General features: G+C 40.6%; 1 long non-coding RNA gene across 3 annotated transcripts in view; it reads right to left on the minus strand.

Annotated features, from left to right (window-relative positions):
• Nucleotides 1-26,287, minus strand: part of LOC307226899 — a 139,961-nt gene that overhangs the window by 69,791 nt on the left and 43,883 nt on the right. For 2 of the 3 annotated variants that reach the window (XR_013843671.1, XR_013843673.1), the window contains exons 2-4: nt 20,357-20,471; nt 19,554-19,654; nt 15,460-15,568 (exon numbers count right to left, since the gene is read on the minus strand). This is a non-coding gene — a long non-coding RNA (uncharacterized lncRNA). The remainder of the gene's footprint in view (nt 1-15,459; nt 15,569-19,553; nt 19,655-20,356; nt 20,472-26,287) is intronic. The other variant, XR_013843672.1, reaches the window with a different exon arrangement.

Consider the following 26,287-nt stretch of genomic DNA (forward strand, 5'->3'; position numbering starts at 1 on the left):
GCTCCAATACTTTGGCCACCTCATGAGAAGAGAAGACTCCTTGGAAAAGACGTTGGGAAAGATTGAGGGCACAAGGAGAAGGGGACAACAGAGGATGAGATGGTTGGACAGTGTTCTTGAAACTACCAGCACGAGTTTGACCAAACTGCGGGAGGCAGTGAAAGAGAGGAGGGCCTGGCGTGCTCTGGTCCATGGGGTCACAAAGAGTCGGACACGACTAAATGACTAAACAACAGCAACAACAACAAGTAAGGTGACCAAGTTTGGTGATGGTACTAAATTGTTCAGGGTCATTAAAACAAAAGAGATTGTAAAGAGCTCCAAAAGGAGTTATCCAAATGGAGTGAATGGGCAGTAAAATGGCAAATACAATTCAAGATAAACAAATGTAAATGATGTATGTTGGGGCAAAAATAAATAAATAAATAAATAATTTCATGTATATGCTCATGGGGTCTGACCTGGAGGTGACAGACCAGGAATGAGACCTTGGGGTCATAGTAGATAGCTCTATTAAGATGTTGACCCAGTATGTGGTGGCTGTGAAAATGGCAGATTCCATGGTAGGGATCCCTAGGAAAAGAATTGAAAACAAAACTGCTAGTATCATATTGCCATTATGCAAATCTATGGTTTGGAATATTACGTACAGCTCTGTACACCTCAACTCAAAAATTATATTGTATTGTAGAGGTGGATAAGGTTCAGGAAAGAGCAAACAAAACGACCATTTGGCAACCTCTGAAGAAAGGTTGTAGGCGAGTAAGAGGCAACATGATAGAAGTTTATAAAATTGAGAAAGTGGGCAGAGAAAGCTTTCCTCCCTCTCTCATTACGCTGGAATTTGTGGACATCTAAGGACGCTGAATGCTGGAAGAGTCAGGAAAGATAAAAGAAAGTACTTTACACAGTTAAACTATTGAACTTGTTCCCACAGGAGGCAGTGATGACCACCAATACAGATGGCTTTAAAACAAGGATTAGGCAAATTCAAGGAGGAAAGTATTATTATTATTATTATTATTATTATTATTATTAAATTAATTAATAATAATAATTCTTATTTATACCCCGCCCTCCCCAGCCAGAGCTGTGCTCAGGGCGGCTAACACTGAATATAAATTACAATAAAACATAATAGAAAAAAGAAGAAGAAAACAGTTAATTAAAATACGGCTTAAAATACAGCTTAAAATGCAGCCTCATTTTAGTAGTAGCCCATAAATCAAGACCATAAAGGGAGGAAACATCAGATATTCACTCGAGCCAGCTATCCATGTTGGTCCTACATGGGCCAGCAAAAAGCCAAGAGAAAATTTATATACCAAATCCCATATAAGGGATCAGAGTGAGTCCAAGCCAAAGGCCAGCCGCAATGGCTACATGCCACAATGTTTGTACTCTTGTCTCCATGATTGAAGGCAATAATGCTTCTGAATGAAGAGAGAGGAGGCTATTATAATATAAGAGGAGGCTTATATTATGAGGCATCTTGTCTGCACTGGTTGAAGGAGTGGCTGACGTTGAAAAATCCATATATTTTAGATTTTGAAGGTCAGGATAATAATTTTGGTTGGCATGCCCATCTGTGGTATGAAAAAAGTGAAAGTACACAAAGGATTTACAAACCATATAATAAGAAAAACTTGTATAGTATCTGGGATAAATATTAAAACTTATTTGGAGAAAAAAACACCACTCTGACTTTCAGCAATAGAACCATATATAATGGAAGGATGAGTAGCCTATAGATATGTATTAAGAGAGGAGGCAGGGGAATTAAAATTAGAAGAATTTAAAGAATTATCAGGAATGTTAGCAACATAGATGCAACCCAGACTGGTCATAAACTGGTAATTACAATTCAGATCCCTCCACCATTGGAGTATAATATTAAACATTGTAAATCATAGTCTTGAAAATCAGAAACTGTATATGTCCTCCCAACATTCATTCATTCATTCATTCATTATTTATTTATTTATTTATTATAACAATAATCCATTATTAGCATTTATAGCCTGATTAGCATCAAAGCGGGGATAATTTGAAAGGAAAGCAGAAGGAAGGAGCATCACATTAGCTTCATCACTTCCCTGAAGTGGAAAAGATGCTTCTCACTCATCATAATTTAAGCCAGATAACAGAAAGAAAAAAATCTCCCTGGCTTCTAATTTAGACTTTCCAGTAAAGCTCTTCTTGTCACAATGTATAGCTTTCTTCCCTTTGATAAGGTCAGTTTGCCAAAAAGAACAAAGTGCACATGAGTAATACATTACTCAACCACTTGTATACATACATTTATTTTTCTTACCAGGTCTCACTATTCAGAAAGGTAAAGACATGGCACCATGATAAAAAGGGTCATTTAAAAGACTTCGCAGAGGCTCTGTACTGTGAAGGATTGAATTTTCACTTGAATGCCTACATTTCTACATTTCTTTCTTTGCAGAAATATTCTTGTTGAATGGCAGCCTCAGCCTAGAAGGTGGAGTTTTTATGTCACTGACCAGAATCTATAAAATATCTGCGCAAATTTGTCCCAACAGAGGAGTAAAATTTAGTGAGAGATATAATAATATTCTAAACAAGCCTACTTGTCCTCCCTCCAAGGCTGGATTTAGGCTCTAGGCTACTCTACTTGTGAGGTCCCTCTCCATCCCCCACCCTCACAACTAGAAGAAAATGGAAGAGTGTTATAAGCAAAATTGAGTGAAGCCAAGGATGATGACGGGTATTTAAAATTCTGCAATTCACAATTTCTCCTTTAAAGGCCATATATTATTGTTAAATGCCATGGTGATTTTAAAAAATGCATAAAATTAATACTGAAAAACCTTTGCAAGGCCTGGCCTGGGTAGTCGTCCTCTTATATACCTGCTGGGATTGACAAGGCATCTGACCCTCACCTGAATGTCATAACTCTCCTGACAGGTGATTTGGTCTGCAGCCACCATGTGGAAATAAAGGAGGAGATTGCCCACCAGATACCAGGCACTCTACTATTCAAATTAGGTCCCAGTGTTTTTGTTACAATCCCCTTCTCAATGAAGTAATCAATTTTAGTCTAGAATTTAAATTCTCAAAACTTGCTTATTTGTTAATTCGAGCAAGTAAACTACTGCTCTCACTTCATTACAAACACTCTTTCTACCTGCAACACACTTGAGCAAACCTGCTCCTCTTCCTTTCAGATATTTTGTTGCCATTTGCAACTGTAGCTGCCTCTGATTAGTTATTATTTAACTCTTTGGGGAAAGAATTAGCATCACACGTCATGTGCATGGAAGTTGCCAAACCAATTAACCAACTAGAAGGATAACTGTTAATAGCACCAGTTTTCCTATAACTTGATATTGCTGGATAGCTTTGATGAACTGCAAAAGCATTTTTAGTTTGCTTTCTGTTGCCAACCTGGAACTTTTCTTTATTAGTGTCACTTTGTTTTGTATGATTCCTTGCAAATGAAGGAAAACAACTTTTCTGCTTGTATATGTTGATAATATAATTTTGGTTACTGAGAACAAACAAGATTGTACAAAAACAAGATAGGGTGCAGGCCTGGCCAGGACATAGGCGTCCTGACTGTGACAAAGGTGACCTGTGTGCTTGCTTGCTTGCTTGCTTGCTTACTTGCTTAACAGCTGTTGGGAACTTCAAGATCCCTGCTCTCCCTTCTTATGGTCTTGGTACTGGACCTGGAGACTTCAATAGAGAGCATTCCATGTCAAGAAGGAGGGTAAGTGGGCACCCTATCAAATGACAGGGCAGGAGCTACACAGTGGTGGTTTCCATTGTATGCTTCGCTCGTCCCAGACCTGCTCTCTTTTGGCCTGTATTTTGGAGCTTTATAATTTCGGAAGACTTTGGAAGAACTGGTTGACAAGTCTTATCAGTCGCTGACATATAAGTGGATTTTATTTGCTGCTATTCTGTGCTTCTGGTGCACCAGGGTTTACACCAGCGTAATAGAGTTGGCCAGGATGCCAGAAGGGATACAATTTACAAGCTTTCTTCATTATCTGCACAGCAGGGGTGTTCAGTCAACAGTGCAAAGGCTGAGCTGAAGCGTTCCCTGCTGGTTACCTGCTTTCAGCAATAGGGCTCGCTGTTTGGTAATACCCCATTGGTTAGCTGTCAGATTCTAGAGCTCCCTATTGATGACTGTTAGGTAATTCACAAAATACAGAGTCCATTCATAAAACACAGTGTTCATTCATAAAGCAGTAACATAAATCTCCATTGCTATATATTGGGCATATATTTCAGCGGTTGAACGTACAGGTTTATGGCCATGCTGTAGTGTAGTGCTTATGCAACTGTGAATAAAAGGTGGTTGGGCTCATTGTCTCAGGGTGTTTTTTTTGGGGGGGGGAGGTGATGAAACTGATTTCCAATAAGTGCCCCCCCTTTATTTCCATAACTAGTTCCTGAGTCTGTACTTTGAATAGTGACACCAGGGACCTAGAAGGTGCAGGGCTTGTCATTCGAACCCCTGCACAGTCTCATCAGGGCTGACCTTAAGGCAATTGGAGCAGTTTGACCCTGTGTGCTGCCCCTAAGCCCCCCCCCCCGCACCAGGGCAGTCTAGATGGATTTTATTTGCAGACTTTGGCTGTGAACTGGGGCCCTACCAAAAAAAAATTCAAATTGTGCCCCACTGCTTCAAATTGGGCTGCACTGGCTAGCCCTGAGTCTCATAGTTGCTGGGCCTGAGTTGCCCTGCCCTTTCATGAAGTCTTGGGTTTGCAATTTTGGGATAGAGCAGACTGCTGCACTGAGGAGAGGGCAGGCTGGCGAAGTCCCCTAGATTTAGAGGCCCGAGTTGCCCTGCCCTCACATGAAGTCTTGGTTTTGCAATTTTGGGAGAGGGGAGACTGCCCACTGGGGAATGCGCAGGATGGCGAGGCCCCCTATATTTAGAGGCCCTAGGCCCTAGGCTTCAGCCTACTTAGCCTATACATAAATCTGGCACTGACTCCTTCCCCCCTTTTTTCTTTTTTGGTACTTATCTGCAGGGCTCTTTAAGGATCTTTGACGTTGCTCCTTGGAGAATGGTGATTTGAAAAAAAAAACAGTCCAATCTTTTAGGAAATGAATGTATAATGAATTGGGGGAAAAAATACTGAAAATAACTTTTCCTAAGAAACCAGAAGCTTTTCTTTTAGAAATTCTAAGTGCGGAGATCCCGAAGAATCAGATGATACTATTTATTTATGCAACCACGGCTGCCTGGATTCTATCCCAGAGATGGAAAGAAGGCACAATTCTGACCAAGGAAGAGTGGCAGACAAAATTGATAAACTATACTGAAATGGCAAAATTTACAGGAAAAATTAGAAACCAGGAAGAGGCAGATTTTAATAAAGAATGGGGAAATGTCATAATTTATTTGAAAAATTATTGTAAACAATTACATTCATTGGTAGATTTGACAGAAAACTTGCAGTAAAAATTTGAACTATGGATTGGCAAAGGATTTATAACAATAGAGTTACGAAAGAGATGCAGAGGGGAGATCATTATATGAAGATCCACAAAGGGGGAGGGGGAGGGAAATCAAAGGGGATTTCATGTATGTAAAATTGAAAATGCAAAAGTAAATGATAAAAAATGAAAAAAAAATTATTTAAAGCATCAGTTGCATCCTTTCAGAGAACATGTGGAAGAAGGATAATAATAATAATAATAATAATAATAATAATAATAATAATAATAATAATATTTATACCCTGCCCCATCTCTGGGCGGCTTACAACTCACAGGGCATCTGCTTTGCATGTAAAATGTTCCACATCCAACTCCAAGAACCTCCAGATTGGGCTGAGAATGTCCCTTGAAACCCTGGACAAGGGTAGGTTTGACTTGCTGTAAGGCAGCTTCTTAGGTCCCTCTCATTGAAAACTAGCAACGCAAGAAGAAAGGGTCTAGCCAGCTCTCTGTCTACTCCTCTTGTTTGTTTTTTTACCTGTATGAAGTGGTTAGGGTTTGGGGATACAGATGGGATCTCCCATTTGATGTGGTACCATCAATTTTAGCATCTCATTATGCTCTGCAAGCAGGACCTGCAAACAAATGTTGCGCTGTAGCCTTCCTCTCTAAGGGAAGTGTGCCTGTCTAGGATGCCAGCCAGCCATTCCAATCTACCCTTGCCCACCACCACATCCTGTCCTCTTCATCTTCCAAGCAGCCTGCATTCTGTGGCCAGAATGTTTATTCCTCATTTAGGCTAAGCTAGGGTTAACAGAGGGCCCACGTCCCTTTTCCTCTCTCCTCCTTCCTCTTTCCTTCTTTTACTTTCACATTCTCTCATTTCCTTAGACTGCTGAAATTAATCTATCCCCCATCATTTCTTTATTTTTTAAACATTTTGATGCTAATGTATGTCTTTGTCTTGTTGGTTTTTGCTACGCTGCTCCATTATTTGTTACTGCCACTCCATTATGGTTGGGGGGACATCCATTTATTCATGGAAGCTAGCACTTTTCTAAAGAAGGTGTCATTAGAGACTCAAAGTAAACTGTCTGTATTTATTGCTCATCATTCTACTAGCTGGATTCTTCTTTAGCCTCAAAGTCCTAGGGTCCAATTATCCTGTCACTTACATGCTTGCGAACCTAAACCTTTGAAATGGCGCCAAGTCCGTACTTTGATTCATTCATGTCATTGCCTTTTAAAATATGTACCGTGTATTTCTAAATGGGGGCACACTTGATTCATTAGTCATATTCTTTTTGATGATTGTTTGTATTTCCATTGCATTTAGATGCCTTAATCCAGATGAAAGGCTTATTCTGCTCAGTACAATGAGCATATACATAACAGAACACTTACACTAGTATGATCCTACTCCCAAATGAAGCAGGAGAAGATTTGAAGATTACGAGGCAGTTCGCTGAACACTTAAAACACTTACAACAGTGTGGCCTAATTGCTCCTGCAAACTATGTACTCCAGATACACTGAAGTACCAGTGATTACAGTATGACAATGATAGGGTATGTGGCTTGAGGGTTGGGCCTTTGTAAATCCTGACCTGGAAAACTCAAATCCTTTAAAAATGATGGTATAAATGAGGGGTGTGAGTGGTCTGTGTTGTGTATGAATTGCATTTAGGTGAATGCTTTGTGTATGAGGGTGGGTCAAAGGGTTGTTTGCATGGGGTGATTTTGGTGTATGGGACTCGACAGTGTAACAGCTATGCATGCCTGAAATGCAGATTCGGGAAAGTAAGTTTATATGTGAGACAGAATGGATATAGACAAGGTATTACAAACAACTTCCCCCTCCAAAAATACACAAGTAAATCCCACACCCACAGTTTTTATGTGAATTGTGCATATTTAATCTAAATTTCATGAGAGTATTTGTGCCTTTTATATAAAATGCTGCAGATACAGGAGACTTCCGGGTTGGCGCCATCGCCGAATGGCAGACTCCCTCCGAGCTCCGGAGGGAGCCTGCTCGGCAGGGGCTGGGTTCTACCGCGCCGGCGACGCGGTGACCCTCAAAAACCATGGGCGCTGAAACCCATGGGCATGGTGACTCGGCTGGCACTGTTTGCGCCCCCCCGACCACGCGAAGGAGCCTTTTTAAAGGCTGCGGAGCGGGTGACAGGGGGGTGGTGGTGCTGTGAGTCCTCCACTTCCCCTGCCGAGCGAAGCCGCATGCCATTTGGCGGAGAGCGCTGACTTCTTCCATTGAAAATCTGGACTTAAAAGAACAACCCGTGAGTAATTGGAACTTGGATTAAAAAGGGGAATAAATTTTTTCTTAAATTCGGAGCGAGCGGGGGAGGTATAAAAAGGAAGTCAACCTCCCCCCTGTTGTAGAGGAGCTAAAGCAAAGGACCTGACAACTAAGATCGAGCGCAACCTCTTCTTTTGATAAAGATATTAATTTCGCGATGGAAAATTATAAGCTGGGCTGGAGGAGAAGAGTGGAATGTGAATTAAAATACAACCCCCCCCCGGAAGACCCGGGAGCGATCCGTGAAAGCGCCTGGAGAGGAGAAATAGAGGTTTTGACAGCTGTCAAAGGAGCTGCCAAAACTGAAGAACAAAAAGAGAACTTTGTTACAAGGACTTTGCTGGTTACATTTGTTATAAATTGGATATAAACTGTTTAAAACAAGGAATAATAAGTTACTTTGTCTGGTGGGTGAGATCGGGAATGAAACTGAGTTACTATAATCCCTCTAGAGGAGCTGTGGGTTATTACAAGTATCGCTGGCATGGAATTTGAATCGGACATTTTATCTCCTGGGAAACTGCAGAAATGGAACACTATTTTGTCTACAGAGGTCTACACACTAAAGGAGACAATAGATTTATCTATTGAAGAATGGAAGGGACTTGACGTAATGTTTCGTTCCTGAATAACAAAGCCTCTGTAGAGGAATTACAAGCTTTTTGGAATTAGAACATTTGTGCAGGAGAGCAGGGGGAAAAAAGAAAAAAAAAGAGGAGAAGAGAGAACAACAAGAACAACAAGAAAAACAAGAACTGGACAAAGTTGGAAGATAGACCCTTTCTAAGATTGGACATTTGAAATTAAAGATGATTAAAAGACGGTAAAGACTACTAAAAAGACGGCAAAGTGGATTGGTGAAGGATTATGGCTTAGATTATGGTTCAGATGTGGGAGCTCCAGGAGACAGTGGATATTGATGGACATTGGGAACGCAACCGGGAAAGGGGGGAGGGAAATTTGGAATCCAAAGGGTGTTAAATTATATTTTATTCTTTTTTTAATTCTTTTATGTTAATCTGTATCTTATATTAAAGAGGGGAACTCGTGGAAGGGAACAGGTCGATTTTAGGGGATGGGAAAATATTTTTTAAATTGGGTTAATGATAATAATTTTAAAATTTGGGGTAAGAATTTGTTGAATCTATTTGAAAGAATTGGAATACAAGAGGGGGTGGGGAGGGGGAAGTCCTGGAAAGATGATATTGAAAATAAGGCCTTAAACTTGGATGTTTTTCTTTTTTTTTTTTGTTATATTTGAAAATCTTTAATAAATATTATTTAAAAAAAAAATGCTGCAGATACAGACTTGGGGTGTCATATTATACCCACTTACCTGGGGGTAAGCCCCACTGAACACAGCAGGGTTACTTCTGAGTAAATATACAGTGGTACCTCGGGTTAAGTACTTAATTCGTTCCGGAGGTCCGTTCTTAACCTGAAACTGTTCTTAACCTGAAGCACCACTTTAGCTAATGGGACCTCCTGCTGCCGCCGCGCTGCCAAAGCACGATTTCTGTTCTCATCCTGAAGCAAAGTTCTTAAATTGAAGCACTATTTCTGGGTTAGCGGAGTCTGTAACCTGAAGCGTATGTAACCTGAAGCGTATGTAACCTGAGGTACCACTGTACTGTATATAGGATTGCACTGTAAATCAGTTAAACTCAGTTTAACTAAATTTCAATGGGAAATTTCAATCAGACACAACCCAACTCAAATCCTGTTGAACTAATTGCAATGAAATCAGTCTGAATCTAACTCAGAATTGTCAGTGGCCTATACTAATATTGGTCTTCCTTGCAGGGCTGCTGAAACAATTACTAAAATAATGACTGGGATCCAGACTTTACTTACACCAAAAGAAGGAGAGACAGGTGACACTAACTGATTCCCCTTCCCCCTGCAGCACTTTCTCCTCTATAAAAATATTCTCCAGAGGGTTGGGAAATAATCCAGAACAGTCTGGACTGCCCAGAGGGGGAGGAATCACTGGAAGTCACTTTCCAATTTTCATCAGGAGGGCTCCTCCACTGAATGAATAGCCATTTGTGGAGACCAAAAGATGGATGCAACCCAATGTATCTGAAGAACTTTTTCAGATAAAATATATTAAAATATCCATTGTTGTGATTATCAGAATAGCTAGTGTTCCATGAGTTTTTGTCACAGTCTTCCCAAACTGGTAGGCTAAAGGTCAAGAGACACATACATCACCTTACTTCCTCTGTGTGATCATTTCATGGGTTTGGAGTTGTAGCTTTTTGGTGTTCCTGTTTCTTAATGGTGCTCAGTATGAATGACACACTTTATCCCCATGGTCCCTGCCAGGCCTAGATGAACTTTGGAACCCGTACTGAAATTTTTCAAGTGACGATGTTGATTCTCTGCAATGATAGCTGCAGCTTAGTGCATCTTGCTACATATTTACCTTTCTGTTCATATTTTCTTGTTTATTTAGTCATTTACTTCACTTCCTCCATTCTGCCTTCTCTCTCGCTCTACGTTTGTTTACACTTCCATTACAAGGTTCCCCTGCCTCTCCAGCTCCTGCTTGTTTTTGCAATCACATCTTTCTACACTCTGTGCTCTGCTAATATTTATTTCTTGACCACACCATCTACTTTTATTATATTTTATAATATATTAATCTATTATTATTATTATTATTATTATTATTATTATTATTATCATCATCATCATCATCACATACAAATAGGCTTGGGCTCTCTCTAGCATCATGCCTCTTATAGCTGCATGGTCTCTCCACACATTTACTGCTTTGGCCATTATGACCATCAGCAATAAGATGCAATTTTTACTGTACTGTATTTATTTATTATGACCCTTCTCTCTTTTAGCATTTCTCTCTCTCTCTCTCTCTCTCTCTCTCTGTGTGTGTGTGTGTGTGTGTGTGTGTTGTGTGTGTGTTGCACAGCCTGCTGCTATATTAATTACTGTACTTGGACCAGTTTTCAATGGACTGTTTGGCACACACGCAAGTAGTGGCTCTAAAAGGACATTCCAGTACATTACCATCTGGATCCTAGATATTTGTGTTGCTGCTGTGTTTAGCAGAGGGTGGCATGTGTAGACATAGCTACAAATGTCAGTGTCCAAGTCAACTCTGGTATGTCTCAGTTAGTAGAAATTATATAAGGTGGTTTCAGAGAAGCTGGAACTGTGATGTTCTAAAGGCCTGTAGGATAGAAAGATAGTCATCTCTACCTAGCCCCTAGCATATTACCTCTGCACATAAAATTAAGGCAGGGGTCAGCAACCTTTTTCAGCTGTGGGCCGGTCCACTGCCCCTCAGACCATGTGGTGGGCCAGACTATATTTTTTGGGGGAAAATGAACAAATTTCTATGCCCCACAAATAACCTAGAGATGCATTTTAAATAAAAGGACACATTCTACTCATGTAAAAACACGCTGATTCCCGGACCGTCCACAGGCCGGATTGAGAAGGCGATTGGGCTGCATCTGGCCCATGGGCCTTAGGTTGCCCGCCCCTGAATTAAGGCAAGCACATCCCTAGTGACATTTTTTTAAGGTAGCGTGTCTCTCTCTAAGCCAGCAGTTGCCACACTTAGCAACAGTATTGGTCCTCCTCTTTGAGGAGGGATGTGAATATTTTCCGTTCCTGGTATTTTTTTGTTACACTCTTGCACAAACACTAATTCAAACTATTGATTTGTTGCTATGTTCATTCCCAGGTTATTTTTTATTACTGGGGTTCTTTTTATCACTGAGGAGTGTGGTTTGTAATTTTAGCTTCTAGGCTACTTAATATGCAGCATGTACAAATGGATAATCCAAAATATTTGGGGATTCAGAGGTCTGCCGAAATTGATGTGCAGCTGTCATGGGGTTTCACAACTAACAAGTTGTATGGACTTGGGAGTCTAGTGGTGCAGACCTTGGAAGCCAGATGTTGCTGCCCCTTGTGGCAAACACAAGAAGAGCCTGAGGAATCATGCCAGCAGCCCATCTTGTTCTGCATCTTTTTCTCACAGTGGCCAACCAGATGACTGTGGGATAAGTAGTACCTTATAACAAAGTACATATGCATTTTGGGTAAAGTGTGAAGCTGGCACTGGAAATGCAGTGAGCACACAGTAAATAGGAATGTGAACACAGATGAAATCTTGTTTCACTGCAGAGCCCTGCTTCCCTTCTGATGGAATGAAAAGAGCATGGGATGGTCCGTGCATGCCTCACCTGAGTGCTTACATGCAAGTGTGTTGAATGCCCAAATAACTATTTAGAGAAATGTCAACCCCAAGGTACTCCACACGATCAGTGAATACAAACCAGAGCATGGTGCTGTTGGGTCAAAATTCCATGGTCTCACTCAGCAGAAAGAGCAGAGGGTCCCCTAGTCAGAGGTGGCTGGTGCACATTGAGACTGGTGGGGTGAAAGGTAGGGAGGCCAACACTAGGTGGAGCCAGAGCCAATAACAGGCACAGCCAACTAATTTTCATCCCCATCCTCCTTTGTTCTACGAGGGCAACATTGGCAGGCAGTGCCACTCCCTGGACAGGATGTAAGTAAGCAGGCAAGTGGTGAGGCTAGCTGAAGACAGACTGAGGTCGGTGGGGCAATGCCCAGTGGCAAAGCTGCATGCTCTGGTGCTGGGGGCGGAGAGCAGGTGGGGGCATGGCTGGTACATGTCCCGGGGGCATGACATGTGTCTGGGGGCATGACACATCACCCGCAGGGGCATGGTGTGGCATGCCATCCGCAGGGGTGTGGCATGGATCCCAGGGGCGTGACGTGCTGCCCACGGGGGCATGGTGTGTGTCCTGAGGGCATGGGGGGATGCCCACGCAGGCATGGCGCCCAGCGCGGTGGGGGCACAATGGGGGTGCATGGCATGTGGCTGTGCGTGGTGTGTGTTCGGGGGACAGCCACGATGGTATCTCCCTCCCCAATGGTGCAGGGGGCGGTGCGCTCTCCCCACCCCACTTTCCTCCACCAGTGGGAATGCCCCATAAGCCCCAATAGATGCTGAGAAAAAGGTTGGACCTCCAGACTATAAATCTGAGAAGAATTCAAATGAGGTTTCTCCTGGCAGATTGGCACAAATATATCACTGCCTTAGTAGCTTCTTTTTTAGCCACAATTTTACCAGAAAGGGTTCCCAATGAACCATCCTTTCAGGGAACAGACAGGGCAAAGCAGAATATCTAAGTGCACACCATCACAGTGTGACCTTATTACCCTCGACAGCTTCACCCTTGTCCTTTTAATTATCCCAGTGACTCCTGGGCATAGTCGGCCAATTGGTGTCAAAGAAGGATAGAACTTTTTTTATGTATGCCACTGCAGCAGCAAGAATACTCATCGCAAAGTATTGGAAAACACAAGAACTACCCACCGTGGAAGAATGGCAGATGCAAGTAATCGACTACATGGAGATGGCAGAAATGACTGGCAGAATCCAAGACCTGGGAGAAGAGTCGGTGGAAGAGGATTGGAGGAAATTTAAAGATTGTCTACAAAAATATTGCAAATTTTATGAATGCTAAGATGATGTCGGACTTAAAAATAATATGGCATTAGTGATAAAGTTATAAGGAATATGTTAAAATGAATTAAAAAGGGAAGAAAGATTGGAGATATAATATGCTAAGCTATATAATTTACAATGAGAATTGAAAGAGGGTAAGGATTTGCTGAACTTGATTGGGTAAATGGGAACACAAAAAAGGGAGGTGTGAGGAAGTCAAGAACCAGGGTTAAACAAGTATAAAGCTAAAAATTGGATTTTTTCTTTTTCATGTTTTTCTATTATCTTTTTTGCTGTTTTATTGTGTATTTTTTGTTTATTTTCTGTGCATTTTTGCTTTGTCTGTTTTTTCTTTTTATGTTGTATGTATTTATGTGCTTTTTTGTTAAACTTTAATAAATATTTTATATATAAAAAAAAAATTATCCCAGTGATTTGAAATGTTTTATACTGTGATACCAATAAAGGTATTTGATTTGATTTGCCCCAATGAATTAGCCTTCACTCCCCCTAATGAAGCAGGGCTGGTGTGCCACATTTTGAAGCAACACACATACCTACCATCTGAAATGGGCCCTCTCAAAGACCAGGATAGTCTAATATTTCTGAAGTGCACCACTGGATCCAGAGCCCATTTGCACAAAGATATCCTCTTTCCGTCTTCAGAAATGCCCCTGCCCTGTTATAGAAAAGAATGATGCGGCTTCTCTCCCATTGGGTTGGGCCCTTTCAATTCATAGCCAGAGTGATTAAGATTGATCGCTAACTCTTGTGTTTTCTTACTGAAGTCAGCAGATCATCATGGATGCCCCCATTCAAGTGAATCACACCCTTAAGTGCTTTTGAAAATGTCATCCGCTCACTGTAAATGCAATTGCTGTGCCAATGTTCTTTTATAGAGCCCATTTCCAACTAGGGGCTGTGCTGTATTTTAAAAATGTGGTTGGCCAACCTAGGAACTTTACAGTACCCTGCATTTCTCATTATACTTCACCACCACCTGACTCCCAAATCTGAGAACCTATCCACATACATTAGCAAGGGAGCATCCTTAAATAAGCATTGTTGCTGTACAGTTAACCGCCGTTATTTGCTGTTCTGGGTGAAAACAAAAGATTCTGGCATTATTTTTCATATAGCACCATGTGTAAAAATGAAAGCACATGCTGACTTTGTAACAGCAACAATTGAAATAAATAGTATGAGAAAATGAGCGTTGACAGGAGAGCATCTTGTTCTTGTTAAATATAACACAGTAAACCACTTTGGCAAAATATTTCTCTGTCTCTCTCTCGTTTGGTCGGCCTCCAATTTGCTTCCTGAAAAGTTTAGTTAAGAGAGTGAATGCAGCTGAGAAATAGTGGCTGTTTTGTGCGTAATGTCATAGGCAGTAGCTCATTTTCAACATTGAACTTACATTTCCAAATATTCTGGGCTGGTATTATGAACCTCAATGTGTTATGTAGCTTGATCATTGCGGTCCATGCCAGTAAAAGATCAAGATTCACCTGCTGCAAACCAGCATGGAGCCCGGCATGCTTGAGCCCCATGGATTAAATGGGGTTTAAATGCACATTATAGTGCACTGTGTTATGGCCATTAAGTTGCTAGATCTTAAGACTTCAGCAAAGCTATACATTTCATTCCCTTCAATAACTGTTGTGGTTCATATTCAAGTTTTAAAATCACATTACCTTCATTTCTTCATGACAAAATATTCCATCATGGACTAAGTGTCATGGCATAACAATGATTCCTAGAGGTCAACCCTATAAAAGTATAGATAGCTGTCTTTCTTCTTCTTCTTCTTCTTCTTCTTCTTCTTCTTCTTCTTCTTCTTCTTCTTCTTCTTCTACTGGAACCCAAAACATTGCATATATGGAGACAAAGCTTCTCTTGATTTTATACACACTAAAGCAGGAGTAGCCAGTGTGGTTCCCTCCTTACATTTGTTATTGGGTTGCAGCTCCCATTAGCCCCAGCCAGCATGGTCAATGGCAATGAGAGTGGTAGCCCAAAAATATCTAGGGAGCACCACATTGGCTACACCTGCATATATCAACTTGATGGGGGAGTCTGTGTCTTTCAACATAAGTTTTCAGGGAACTATAAAAGACTAGTTGTGCTTGTGGAGGGAGGTGTTATTACAGCTCTAGCCTATAATCTTACAGGCACCTAGATTATGAATGGCCGCTTACCGTCTTGTCAGTGAGCAGTGGTTGTGACTTGATGTGACGTTCTACTTGGTTGATTGGAATCCACGTTTTTCCTCTCCTAATGGTCTTGTAGATGAGGTTATAGATTGGCCTGATAGACACAGAACAGAGTCCCAAACTTCTGCTAGTATTTTTTCTTAAGCACTATTCCCAGGTTACACAGCTAAGGACAATAGCCTGAATGAGGAATGTGGACACTGCTTTACCACAAAATTCACGACTTAATAATGAAAAAAGATTGCTGGGAATTTCAGGAAATCCTAAAACAGGACTGAATGTAATCTAGTTCCCTCCCCTAATCCAAAACAGGCTATTCCATGAATTAACAACGCACATGCACACCACACATTAACCACACTGCAGGCTAACTCACACACATCCCCCAGTCTATAGTCTAGAATAGGAAATGATCCCTCAGACAAAAGGTGCAGCTATGATTTAAAAGAATAATATAGTAAAACAATGAAGTAATGATACAGTTTAGTCAACAGCTTTGTGCATTTTCACTTAAATGTGGATGAAATGTTATCGGAGCAACATTAATAGCAGCTCAGCAGATAGGATGGGAGTTGGGTAATCCTTAGCAATAAAAGGAAATGAGGGCAACCCAACAGCTAATTGAAATTTAATTTAATTCTTTGATTTATTTGCTTTGTCACTGGTGGGTCATCGATACAGCATGACTTATGATATTTTTGTAGGCATCCCCATAAGTTAGCAGGTCAACTTACTGTCATTCTGAGTTAATGGGAAGAATAATTCCACAATTCCCTGTGGCACCACATTTAGCAAAATGAATCACATACTGCTTCTTCCCCCTCCCCCCTCTAAATTGTAGTTCATCAAGTGATTTATTTATGGAGCAATGTATAGTGAGTAAACAAATGCATTCACATTATTATCCCAGCGACCTTCAAATGTATTTAAAGCATGCGTATAAACATCTACCTTTTCCCTTTTCCCTTTTTTTAAATATTTATTTAGGGAAGGAGACAGAGAGAATCAATGTCTTCCTTGTATGTTTAAGAAAACCGACAATAGTTCTGGAAAATAGAAGGGAGCTGTATTGCTGGGTGTTTAGCAAGAAGTGATTTACATACTGGAGAAGATCTTTCATGAATTACATGGACAAAGGAGAAGAGGGGAGGGGGGAGGGGGAGCTTGCAATGGCTCTATACCACTGTGCATGTTGATGAATCCCTGGCACATGTTAATTAATGCCCTATTGTGCTTGGCAGCTTACCAAGGACTGTGACTGCAGACAGAATGATCCTTTCGACTAACGGAGGCTTAGTACATATATTGAAAAGGAAGGGGGGAGAGATTTGTATTTATACAAGCTGTGAATTTTCCTTAGGAATAAGCCTTTTTGCTTTTAGTGCAATTAATGGCGACGAGCTGCCATCTATCACAATATTTTAACATTACTAAAATAAAACCCTACAAAGCGTGCTCAAAATCAGTACCAGACCATGAGTGGGAAACGGTCAGCAAACATGTTCTGCCTTACACGCATGTCTAGATGCAAATACGTCCACAAAAGAATGGCTATCTGGTGCAAAGTGATTCAGCAATGGGGCATCTGATGTTGCAAAGTAACAATTCCAGGACATTTGTTCAGATTATAAGCAGATGTGTTTAATTCTGTAGGATCATCACCTTGTGTTTTCTCTTTCTTTCTTTCTTTCTTTCTTTCTTTCTTTCTTTCTTTCCTTCTTTCTTCGTTTCTTTCTCCTTGTAAATATCAGGGGGAGATTATGATAGAAAAGCTCTCTGAATAAAATTAATCATTGGGGAAGAAGATAACACTGCAATTTTATTTAAATCACATATTAGTAAATTTTAAAAAGGGTGAATTTGAAATTATTATTAGGAGCAGAATTCTAACCCTGGGAATTATTTTTATGCAGTGTGGAATATAAATACACTTCCCAGACAATGAATTCAAGCAAAACATTGGGGCCGGGGGGGGGGTATATTGACTACACAGTGAACTGCCAACTAATGAGCCACATGTCCATAATAAGATGCTGGCATCACTATATGGGCAATACAAAATCAACATATTTTGAGAACTTTGCAAATAGTTGCAGGATAATGTGAACAGAAGGGGGGGGGACAGTAAAGGGGGGAAAAGACCATCCATCCCATTGATTACTATGTTATGTCAAAGGACATTCATTTAAGGAAAATTTAGTGCCGATAACTGCTGTAACTGTATGAGGTTATGCATTCTGAAACAGTATAACTATTATCAATTGTGCACCTAGTCCACCAAGGTGATATAATACAGTATATCATTTTATTTCTCTTAGCTCTTCAGACAAAAATATGTGTGGCAAAAAAATGCTTGAAAAGGAAACATTATCTGGAGCAATCATAGTTTTTAGCCCATTTCAAAGATGTTTTAAACTGAAACCGATTAATGCCCATATTGTCACATTATATTTTGTCTTACCCAGGAGCTATTTGTGGACAAACTGCAAGGAGGAGACCGGAATGCAAAATGAAGATTCCTCCCTAATCTTCGACACATTGCCTTTATAGTGTAAGCATGGCTTCCCCATTTGTCCCACAAGAAGGACACACCCCCATATGGACACATTTCAACTGGGCAAAGGAACTGTAGGACTGTGACTGTGCACCAGGTTTTTGTATTAAAGGTGCTAAATTCAATCCCAGGCACCCTCAGTTTATGACACAGACAGGAAGGCTAGAGAAGATTAAAATGTTTAAGTGAGCCAGAGGAACCAGTGATCTCAGATGGTGCTGTATGTGTGTGTGGCTGTATGCATGTGTGCACTAATAAAAAAATGGGGACATGTACACAAAGGGCTTGCCATATAAACATGGCCATTTACTTAAAAATCAGCTTTGTAGATTTCAGTGCAAGCTTTTCCCAAGTGTGCCAACTTCAACAAGTTGTGACACCAGCATAGGAGTTTACAATCAGAGCAAGGTTTACTTATCTATTTGTTGCACTTCTTAACCACCTTTCACAAATGAATCTCCATGTGGTTTACAAACAAGTCAACAAAATACAGATTAAAAATATAACCTATCATTGAAATAGCAATCTAAACTTCAGAACAAGAAAAAGTAGCAACAAATAGAGATTTAACTATATATAGATACAGCAGCAGACATATTACTCCCCCAACTGCAGAACCTTGGAGAGTGCAATCAGCACCACCGATAGCCTGGTTGAAGAAGTCTGTTTTGACTTGGCACCAGAGGACCATCAATGTAGAGACTAGCTGAGCTTCTAGGGAGATTGAATTTCATTCTGGGGGCACCACTTCTGAAAAGGAGCCCAATCCCATGTTAGTGTACTGTGAACCATTCTCACCAACAGGACAACAAGAAGGGTCTCTTCTGCCCATTTTAGGACCCATGTTACTTGGTAAAGCAAAAGACACGCCAATGGATAATGAAGTCCCAAGTTGTTGAGTGCTTTGTCAACATTAACATCTTAATTGTGGCCTGGTGACACATAAAATACCCAGTGCAGACCACACAAAATAGCTGTACCATGATTTTTCACAGATAATTCAGACAGCCTCCTAGCAGTAGCATTCTGCACATACTGAAGTTTCCAGATGGTCTTTAAGACATTACAGTAATTAAGATATTACGATACCATAACATGCAACTAGACTCTCTCTCTCTCTCTCTCTCTCTCTCTCTCTCTCTCTCTCGGAATAACTGTAGCTGGTAAACTAGGCAGAGCTGCTCAAAGGCTCTCCTAGCCACCTAAGCCACTTGGCTTCCACTGACAATGATAGATAAAGGAAGACCACTGGGTTTTGAACCTGCTCCTTAAGGGGGGAGGGTTAGGCCCCATCTAGAACAGGTCACTGACCCCAAAACTTCAAAAACTGTCAGGATTCAGCTTCATCCAGTCTCTTACTATCTTGAAGCACTGCCACAGCCTCATCTGTTTCAGAGGGCCAGGTTGGGTGTTGTCTGCTTACTGGTGACACTATGCCCCAACAGCAAGGTCACAATACCCCCCCCCCCAATATCAGACTCTGTAAGTGGTCTGGTGGTGGAGTAGAACCACTGAAAAACCATACCTCCAACTGCCAACCTGTAGAGCTTCTCCATATCTCCTGTGATACAAGTAATCTTGCAAAAAGGAGAGAGAGGAAAGAATCTGTTCTGGCTGCAGCTTTTCCTAGAGGTGGGAAGAGAAGAGAAATAGGTGTTGGCCCAAGTGTTGAAGCCATATTGCTACACCAGCATCCTCCTGCCATCCTGTTTGCTTAGTTGCTGTCCTTCCATCCACAGAGAGCTTGGACTGAGGAAGGGAGACCCTCACATGCATTGGAAATTGCTCAACCAACTGATTGTGGGAAAACTTACAATTCCACCAAAGTGCTTAAATCAATAAATCATATGGATTAATCAGTTAAAGCTTGCTGCCCTTGTTTAAATGCCCAGTTTGGGATTATAGTGCAAATGCCACTTAAAGTGAGCCTTTGAGGTCTAATAGAGAGGTGTCTCTAGGGCAGCGTTTTCAGCCCTTCCCCGGAAGTGTCTCTCTGTGTCTCTCAGCAATCCTTCTCCAGCGATGAAACTGGAAAATATAATTTTTCATCCACTGTTGGTAAATTTGGCCTGGAGCTCCTCCAGTCCCATCACTGCTGTTACTAGAGATGAGTAAAGCCTTTGAATTTCAGTGGTGGATTTCACTTTTGAGGAATTATGAATTATTGAGCAGCACTCAATTTTTAATGTTTTGCTCTCAATTTCCTACAAATTATGAAGGGGTAGATTGTATTGTGAACCTAATCATTCCCTCCCTCCTCCTCATTGGCTTAAAACGCAAATGATTAGAAGCACAGTAATCTGAAGAACAGTAATGAGAAATACTAACTCTTGGTGCAGTGGATGAGTAGAAATCTTACAATCAAAAGGCACGGGAGAGGGTTGTGTGGATTAAGGAGCTGCCTCACTCATTGTTCTCTCCTGCCTGATGTCAGTGCTGAATGCTACAAAAATCAGCAAGCGCATGTTAGTTTGGTTTGAAATTTAGGACTTATCAGGACACAATGGATCTGGTGTGAACAATAATGGCTCTTGTGGCACCATAAGGACTTTAACATAAAGCTTAAGAAGAACCTGCTGGATCAGGCCAATGACCCATCTAGTCCAACATCCTCTTCTCACAGTGGTCATTCAGATATCTGTGGGAAACCTGCAAGCAAGATTGAAGTACGAGAACACTCTCCCCTCCTGCAACTGGTATTCAGAATAATACTGCCTCTGGTTTTTGTGGACTAGAGTTCACTTCCACAGATCAATCATTTTGTCATATGAAGTGGAAGTCCATTCTTCTATGATAAAGTGGAGCACCATCCATGGAAGCAGATGCCACAATAAATGCACTAGTCTTTAAGAAGCTGCAAGATCCCTTACGCTTTTGGCTACAATAGGCTACCCTGGCTACCCCCCTCTGGATATCTGGTGTAAGGGATGTTTGCATCTGTGCATTTTAAAAAAAACAACTCTGTGGATTCTGGAACCTGCTTGATCAAAACTGACTTTCTCCCTGATGACTTCATCTTTATAACCCTTCCATTGGTCACATCAATGCAGAAACTCTCATGCCATTGATTTTGGATACAAGCCACATCTGCACTATACAGTGGTACCTCGGGTTAAGAACTTTATTCATTCTGAAGGTCCATTCTTAACCTGAAACTGTTCTTAACCTGAGGTACCACTTTAGCTAATGGGGCCTCCTGCTGCTGCCGCGCCACCAGAGCTCGATTTCTGTTCTCATCCTGAAGCAAAGTTCTTAACATGAGGTATTATTTCTGGGTTAGCAGAGTCTGTAACCTGAAGTGTCTGTAACCTGAGGTACCACTGTACATTTAAGTGGTAATGATACAGTCATAGCTTCCCCCAAATAATCTTGAATGTGGCTTTTCATCTCAGCGATCAAATTAGTACACGAAATGAAAACAACTACTTATCTGGGTAAAATCCACTATATTTTTTCTTTCCCACTCTGGTGAGAATATGCACAATAGTTTGATCCCAGGGGATTCCCACAAGCACTGGGAAACTTTCAGGCAGTGGATACAGGTTTGCAATGCACTGCAGCCACATCCATTTGTAAGAGTTGGATTTTGCAGTGAAGTAAGTGCAGAATATTTATGGCGTGCAATTTGCGTACAAGAAATGAGCGGGGGGGGGGAATGTCTCCTGAAACGGTGCAAAAACTGGAACAGCAAAGCTGTAGAAAGAGATAACAGAGGGAAATTAAGTGGATTAAGACTTGTTCCCTGCAATAACTCTGAAGGATTCTGGCTCTTGTCCATGTGGTAAGTTACACATAAAATCAACGCAGCAAAGCTCAGGAAAGTGTTGCAATGCAAAGAAATGTGAAAAACAGAGTGACTCATTTTATCCTTCCTTGATGGTTTGTCTGGGTGAATTATCTTGGAGACTTCAGTTCTTTCACTGATGGGAAAACCGCTTCCTAGGTCATCTTGTGTGTTTTTCACACTTTTACTTACTTTCCATCATTCATGCATCCATTCTCCCATTTTGGAGGAGAAATATCATGTAGGATCATAGAAAAACAATCGCTTGCTATGAGCATGGCAACAGTGAGAAATCTCCATTTCATATTACTTAACGTTTGTATATCTTTCAGAATAGATCATATCACCTGTTATACATTACTTGAGTGGCCCATATACAACATGCTTTTTGCATGCATTTCAGAGTTAAGTTTCTTTTTTGGGAAGAAAAAAAAAGTCCCTCCCATATTTTACTACAGAACTTTCACTGATAGTCAATTAAGTTTTCCTCAGAGCAGACCCACTAAAATTGACTAAATTAGTTCCATTAGTTTCAAAAGGTCTACTCAAAGTAAAACTTAGGCTCCCATGTGCATTTAAAGCAGTATCATACCAGTTTTAGTAACCATGAAGTCTCCTAAAAAATTATGGGAATTCTCAGCATCCTTAACAGACAACAGTTCCCAGGATTCTTTGGGGGAAGTCATAACTGTTTAAAGTGGTATGGTACTGCTTTTAATGTATAGTGTAAATGGAGCTTTCATTGAATGCCACCCTTAACCCTTAATAGTTATGTTTAGTTATGATTTAGCTATGATTTGCCCCTGAAATTGTGTGATGCTGCGTCTGATCCCTGATGACATTGGAGAGACATTGCCAGTCATTGCCAGTCGATATCACCGATTTTGAGCTAGAGGGAACAACACACTGACTCAGTATAAGTCATTTTTCTTTATTTTCTTCGATTCCTTTTCATAGCAACACATTTTCCTTCCTGTTGTCTGCTTGTGCTAAACTATAACATGGACAGTAAGATGTGATTTTTCACTGATTCCATTCATTAAATTTGTCAGAAATGTTAAAGTTTTAGGGATCCTGCTTTGGATTATAGAGTTTGAAGAAACTCAGTGCAGTGGACTAGATGATGTACAATTCCGTGATTCACCAATGCAAACAGCTGTAGTATGTATGAGAAACCCTTTTCACATGATCATTGGGGTGAGGACACACTAGTGTGACTTTATGTGGAGATAAAGCAATAAGAAAACTTCCAAACTATTTGGCCTGTGAAATGTATTAACAATTTAGGAAGCAGAAACCTGGTATTAGAGAACTGGTGGCTGAAAGCACCTTAAAGACTGACAATTTTATCACAGCCCTTTTCTTTTCTTTTTTGGAAACACTTCACTAAAACATAATGCCAGCCTTTGAATTTTTAAAGGTCCCTCCCATTTCAATTCTGCTTAAGTTGCATTTATAGGCTGGTAGCTGAACATGAACAGGCACAAAAGAGCTAAGCACATTTAAATCTACTGATTTCAAAAGGCGCACACCTGTGTGCCTTGTTTAGTTTTTATTGTGGGAAAACATGTATCATGGTCAGGGCCGCCCCTGTCATTCAGCAGACTGAGGCTACTGCCTTAGATAGAAGATGATTAGGGGTGAAGAGCAGTGGGGGAGTGTTGGTGGGCTGGTTTGTGTGTGCCATGCGGCCCAAGGAGGGTTGCTGCCTTCAGGTACATTGGAGGATGCTGTCCTGTTGTCAGTGCTGAAGTCAGATTTAGCTGGCAGGACACTCAGCTTTTTTACATGAAATAGAAAGGGCATCATTTTGTCCCTTCCTTCAGGCAGCAGAATGTCTTTGGCTAGTCCTGACCAAACAGCTTTCATTGGGGGGGGGGGTCAGGGCGAGAAGCAGAAAGGGTTCCTCTATGTTTAATAACTGTATAGCATTTTCTGCATGAAAATTCCCCTTCCCCATACCTAATGTTTAATTAGCATTTAAATATTAGAACTATGCAAGGCCCTCAATTCAGTTTGTAGCTTGGATCAGGCCTGGAGCAGAGTGAGGCAGGGCCTTAGCAGTTTGGGTTGGCTTGTGGCTTGAATAGGATTGCTAAATTGGGAATAGGAAAATGGTGTTTCTTTCACAGCCCTAGTATTAATTTGTAAAAGTGATATATGTACAAAGATAGTCTGATACCATCATGATAGTTGCATTCTGTAAAGATCACAGAAATCTGTAGATAGATGAGTTTATTTATTACATTTCTTTCATGCCTTTCCTCCAAGAAACTGAAGGAAACATGTGTGGATCCCTCCTCTCAATTTTATCATCACAACAACCCTGTGAGGAAAAACTCCAGAACTGGGGTTCCTTTCACAGTACAGTATGGTTTATATTTTTTAAAGAACAGTATAGATCCAGATCAGATTTTCATTAAATGATAGCAGTTAAACTACTGGGATCCTGCTGAAAGGATGGAAATTGAGTTCACTTGCAAATCTGGAAGTTGCAGACTGTATAAAATTTGATTTTTAAAAATTTATCTTGATGGGAGGTGTTGTTTTTTTAAAAAAAGTCATCCTATTCAGCTGTAAATTGTATCATGCATCTATAAGTAAAATTAAAGATAGAGATAAACATATTAGAGGCATCACAGCAGAATTACAAAACAATATTAAAATGGATGCACTGTGGTGAAGCAACACTAGCACAGAGTTCAAATTGAAAATGATTGGTGATCCAATCTAGAGGCATGGATAAGGAGAAGTTCATATTGGGGCATGCTGGTTGACTCATCCACAGTGACACAATTCAGTGCCAGTCACAAAGTGACACATTTGACATTTTGAAAATCTGAAATATATAAATTTTCAGCTATGCCAGGATGAAACAGAAATCTCTCTCTCTCTCTCTCTCTCTCTCTCTCTCTCTCTCTCTCTCTCTGTGTGTGTGTGTGTGTGTGTTTGTGTGTTTAAGACCCCATTCCTTGATGGACTCGTAGTGTAATCTACTAAATGCTTGTTTTGAAAGGAAATATATTAATGATTGTGCCAGGAGTCCAACCAGAGGGACAAGTAATCCATAATATGCTGGTGTTGGCAACAATGGTCTCAGATACAGATATTCGGGTCTGTGTAACCAATGAGAAAGATTGCCATTTACTGAATATTTTGAAAATGGTTTGCTCATTTGTTTCTTCTCTATGTGTCCAGATGGCTCTTGAGATATCATTGCCAAACTCGGCACAAGGGTTCTGGAGGGAGCTGGGGCTCAACACATCTGGAAGCCACCATGCTGGGCTACCCCTGATGTGAGTTTTACATGTGTTGGGATGCAAAAGCAAAGGAAGAGCCTTGGGCTTTCAAATCCTCCTCCACCATGCCTAGAATTTTGAACATGAACTGGAGCATACAGGCATAAATATGTGTGAGTAGGATAGGCTCCGGTGCACATTCAAGACCTACAACTCAGTGGTAGAGCAGATGTGCAAGTCCCCAGATTCAGTTGCTGCCATTTGTAATTAAAAGGATCTCAAAAGTAGGGCTAGAGAGTTGCTTCTACTCACACCATTGGTCTGACTCAGTATAAGGCAACCTCCCATCTTCAAGAAGATCTACGCACATTGAGGATAGGTGCAAACCCCCAAGAATCACTCCCTTACCCTGCCAATTGTATCATGCCAATTGTATCATGCCAAGATTGGAAAAAGTTTAAAGTTTATTTATAGAAATATTGTAAAATTAATGAGTGTTAGAAAAATGTTGGAATGAAATTATATGGCTTTAGTAGAAATGTTATAAGGAGTTATATAAATAAGTATTATACATAAATAAGTATTATAGTATTAATGGAAAATAAGGTTAAAATAAGTTAAGATAATTATAAGACAGAAAATAGAGAAAGATGGAAAGGAATTGCTGAAACAATTAATAGAATTGGAATACAAAAAGGGAGGTGAGAGGAGGTCGAGGAAACAAGGGAATGAAGGATAAGACATTGAAATGGCATGATGTATGTTTTTAAACTGTTTTGGTTCTGTTTTGTTTAGTTTAATGTGTTAATGTTGCGTTGTGTATATTGTAATGTATTGTTTTTTCTTTCTTTTGCTTTTTCTTTTTTTTTTCTTCTCCTTTTTTTGTAAGGTTTAAAAGTAATAAATATTATTTATAAAAAAAACCAATTGTATCATGCCAGGGCTGTGTGTGAGTTGGACCATGGCAGGAGTGGGATAATAGGGCATTTGAATAATACCAGTAGAAGCCTTGAGGAATTCAAGTGTATAGTCAGTAGTGGAAATGGAAGAAGAAGGCTGTAAGGCATACGGCAGATCCATTCCGTGATCTAGACCAGGATTTCAGAATTACTAGGCCCTAGTCAATGATCACTCCTGGACTTACAAGGAATTCTGGAAGGAAGAACACTGGTCTGTATGTAACTATGAGCAAGGAAATAAAATAGACCACTTCATTAACAAACATAGCCTCAGTCC

This window comes from Podarcis cretensis, assembly GCF_951804945.1.
Source record: "Podarcis cretensis genome assembly, chromosome: 11".
NCBI classification, from domain to species: Eukaryota; Metazoa; Chordata; class Lepidosauria; order Squamata; family Lacertidae; genus Podarcis; species Podarcis cretensis.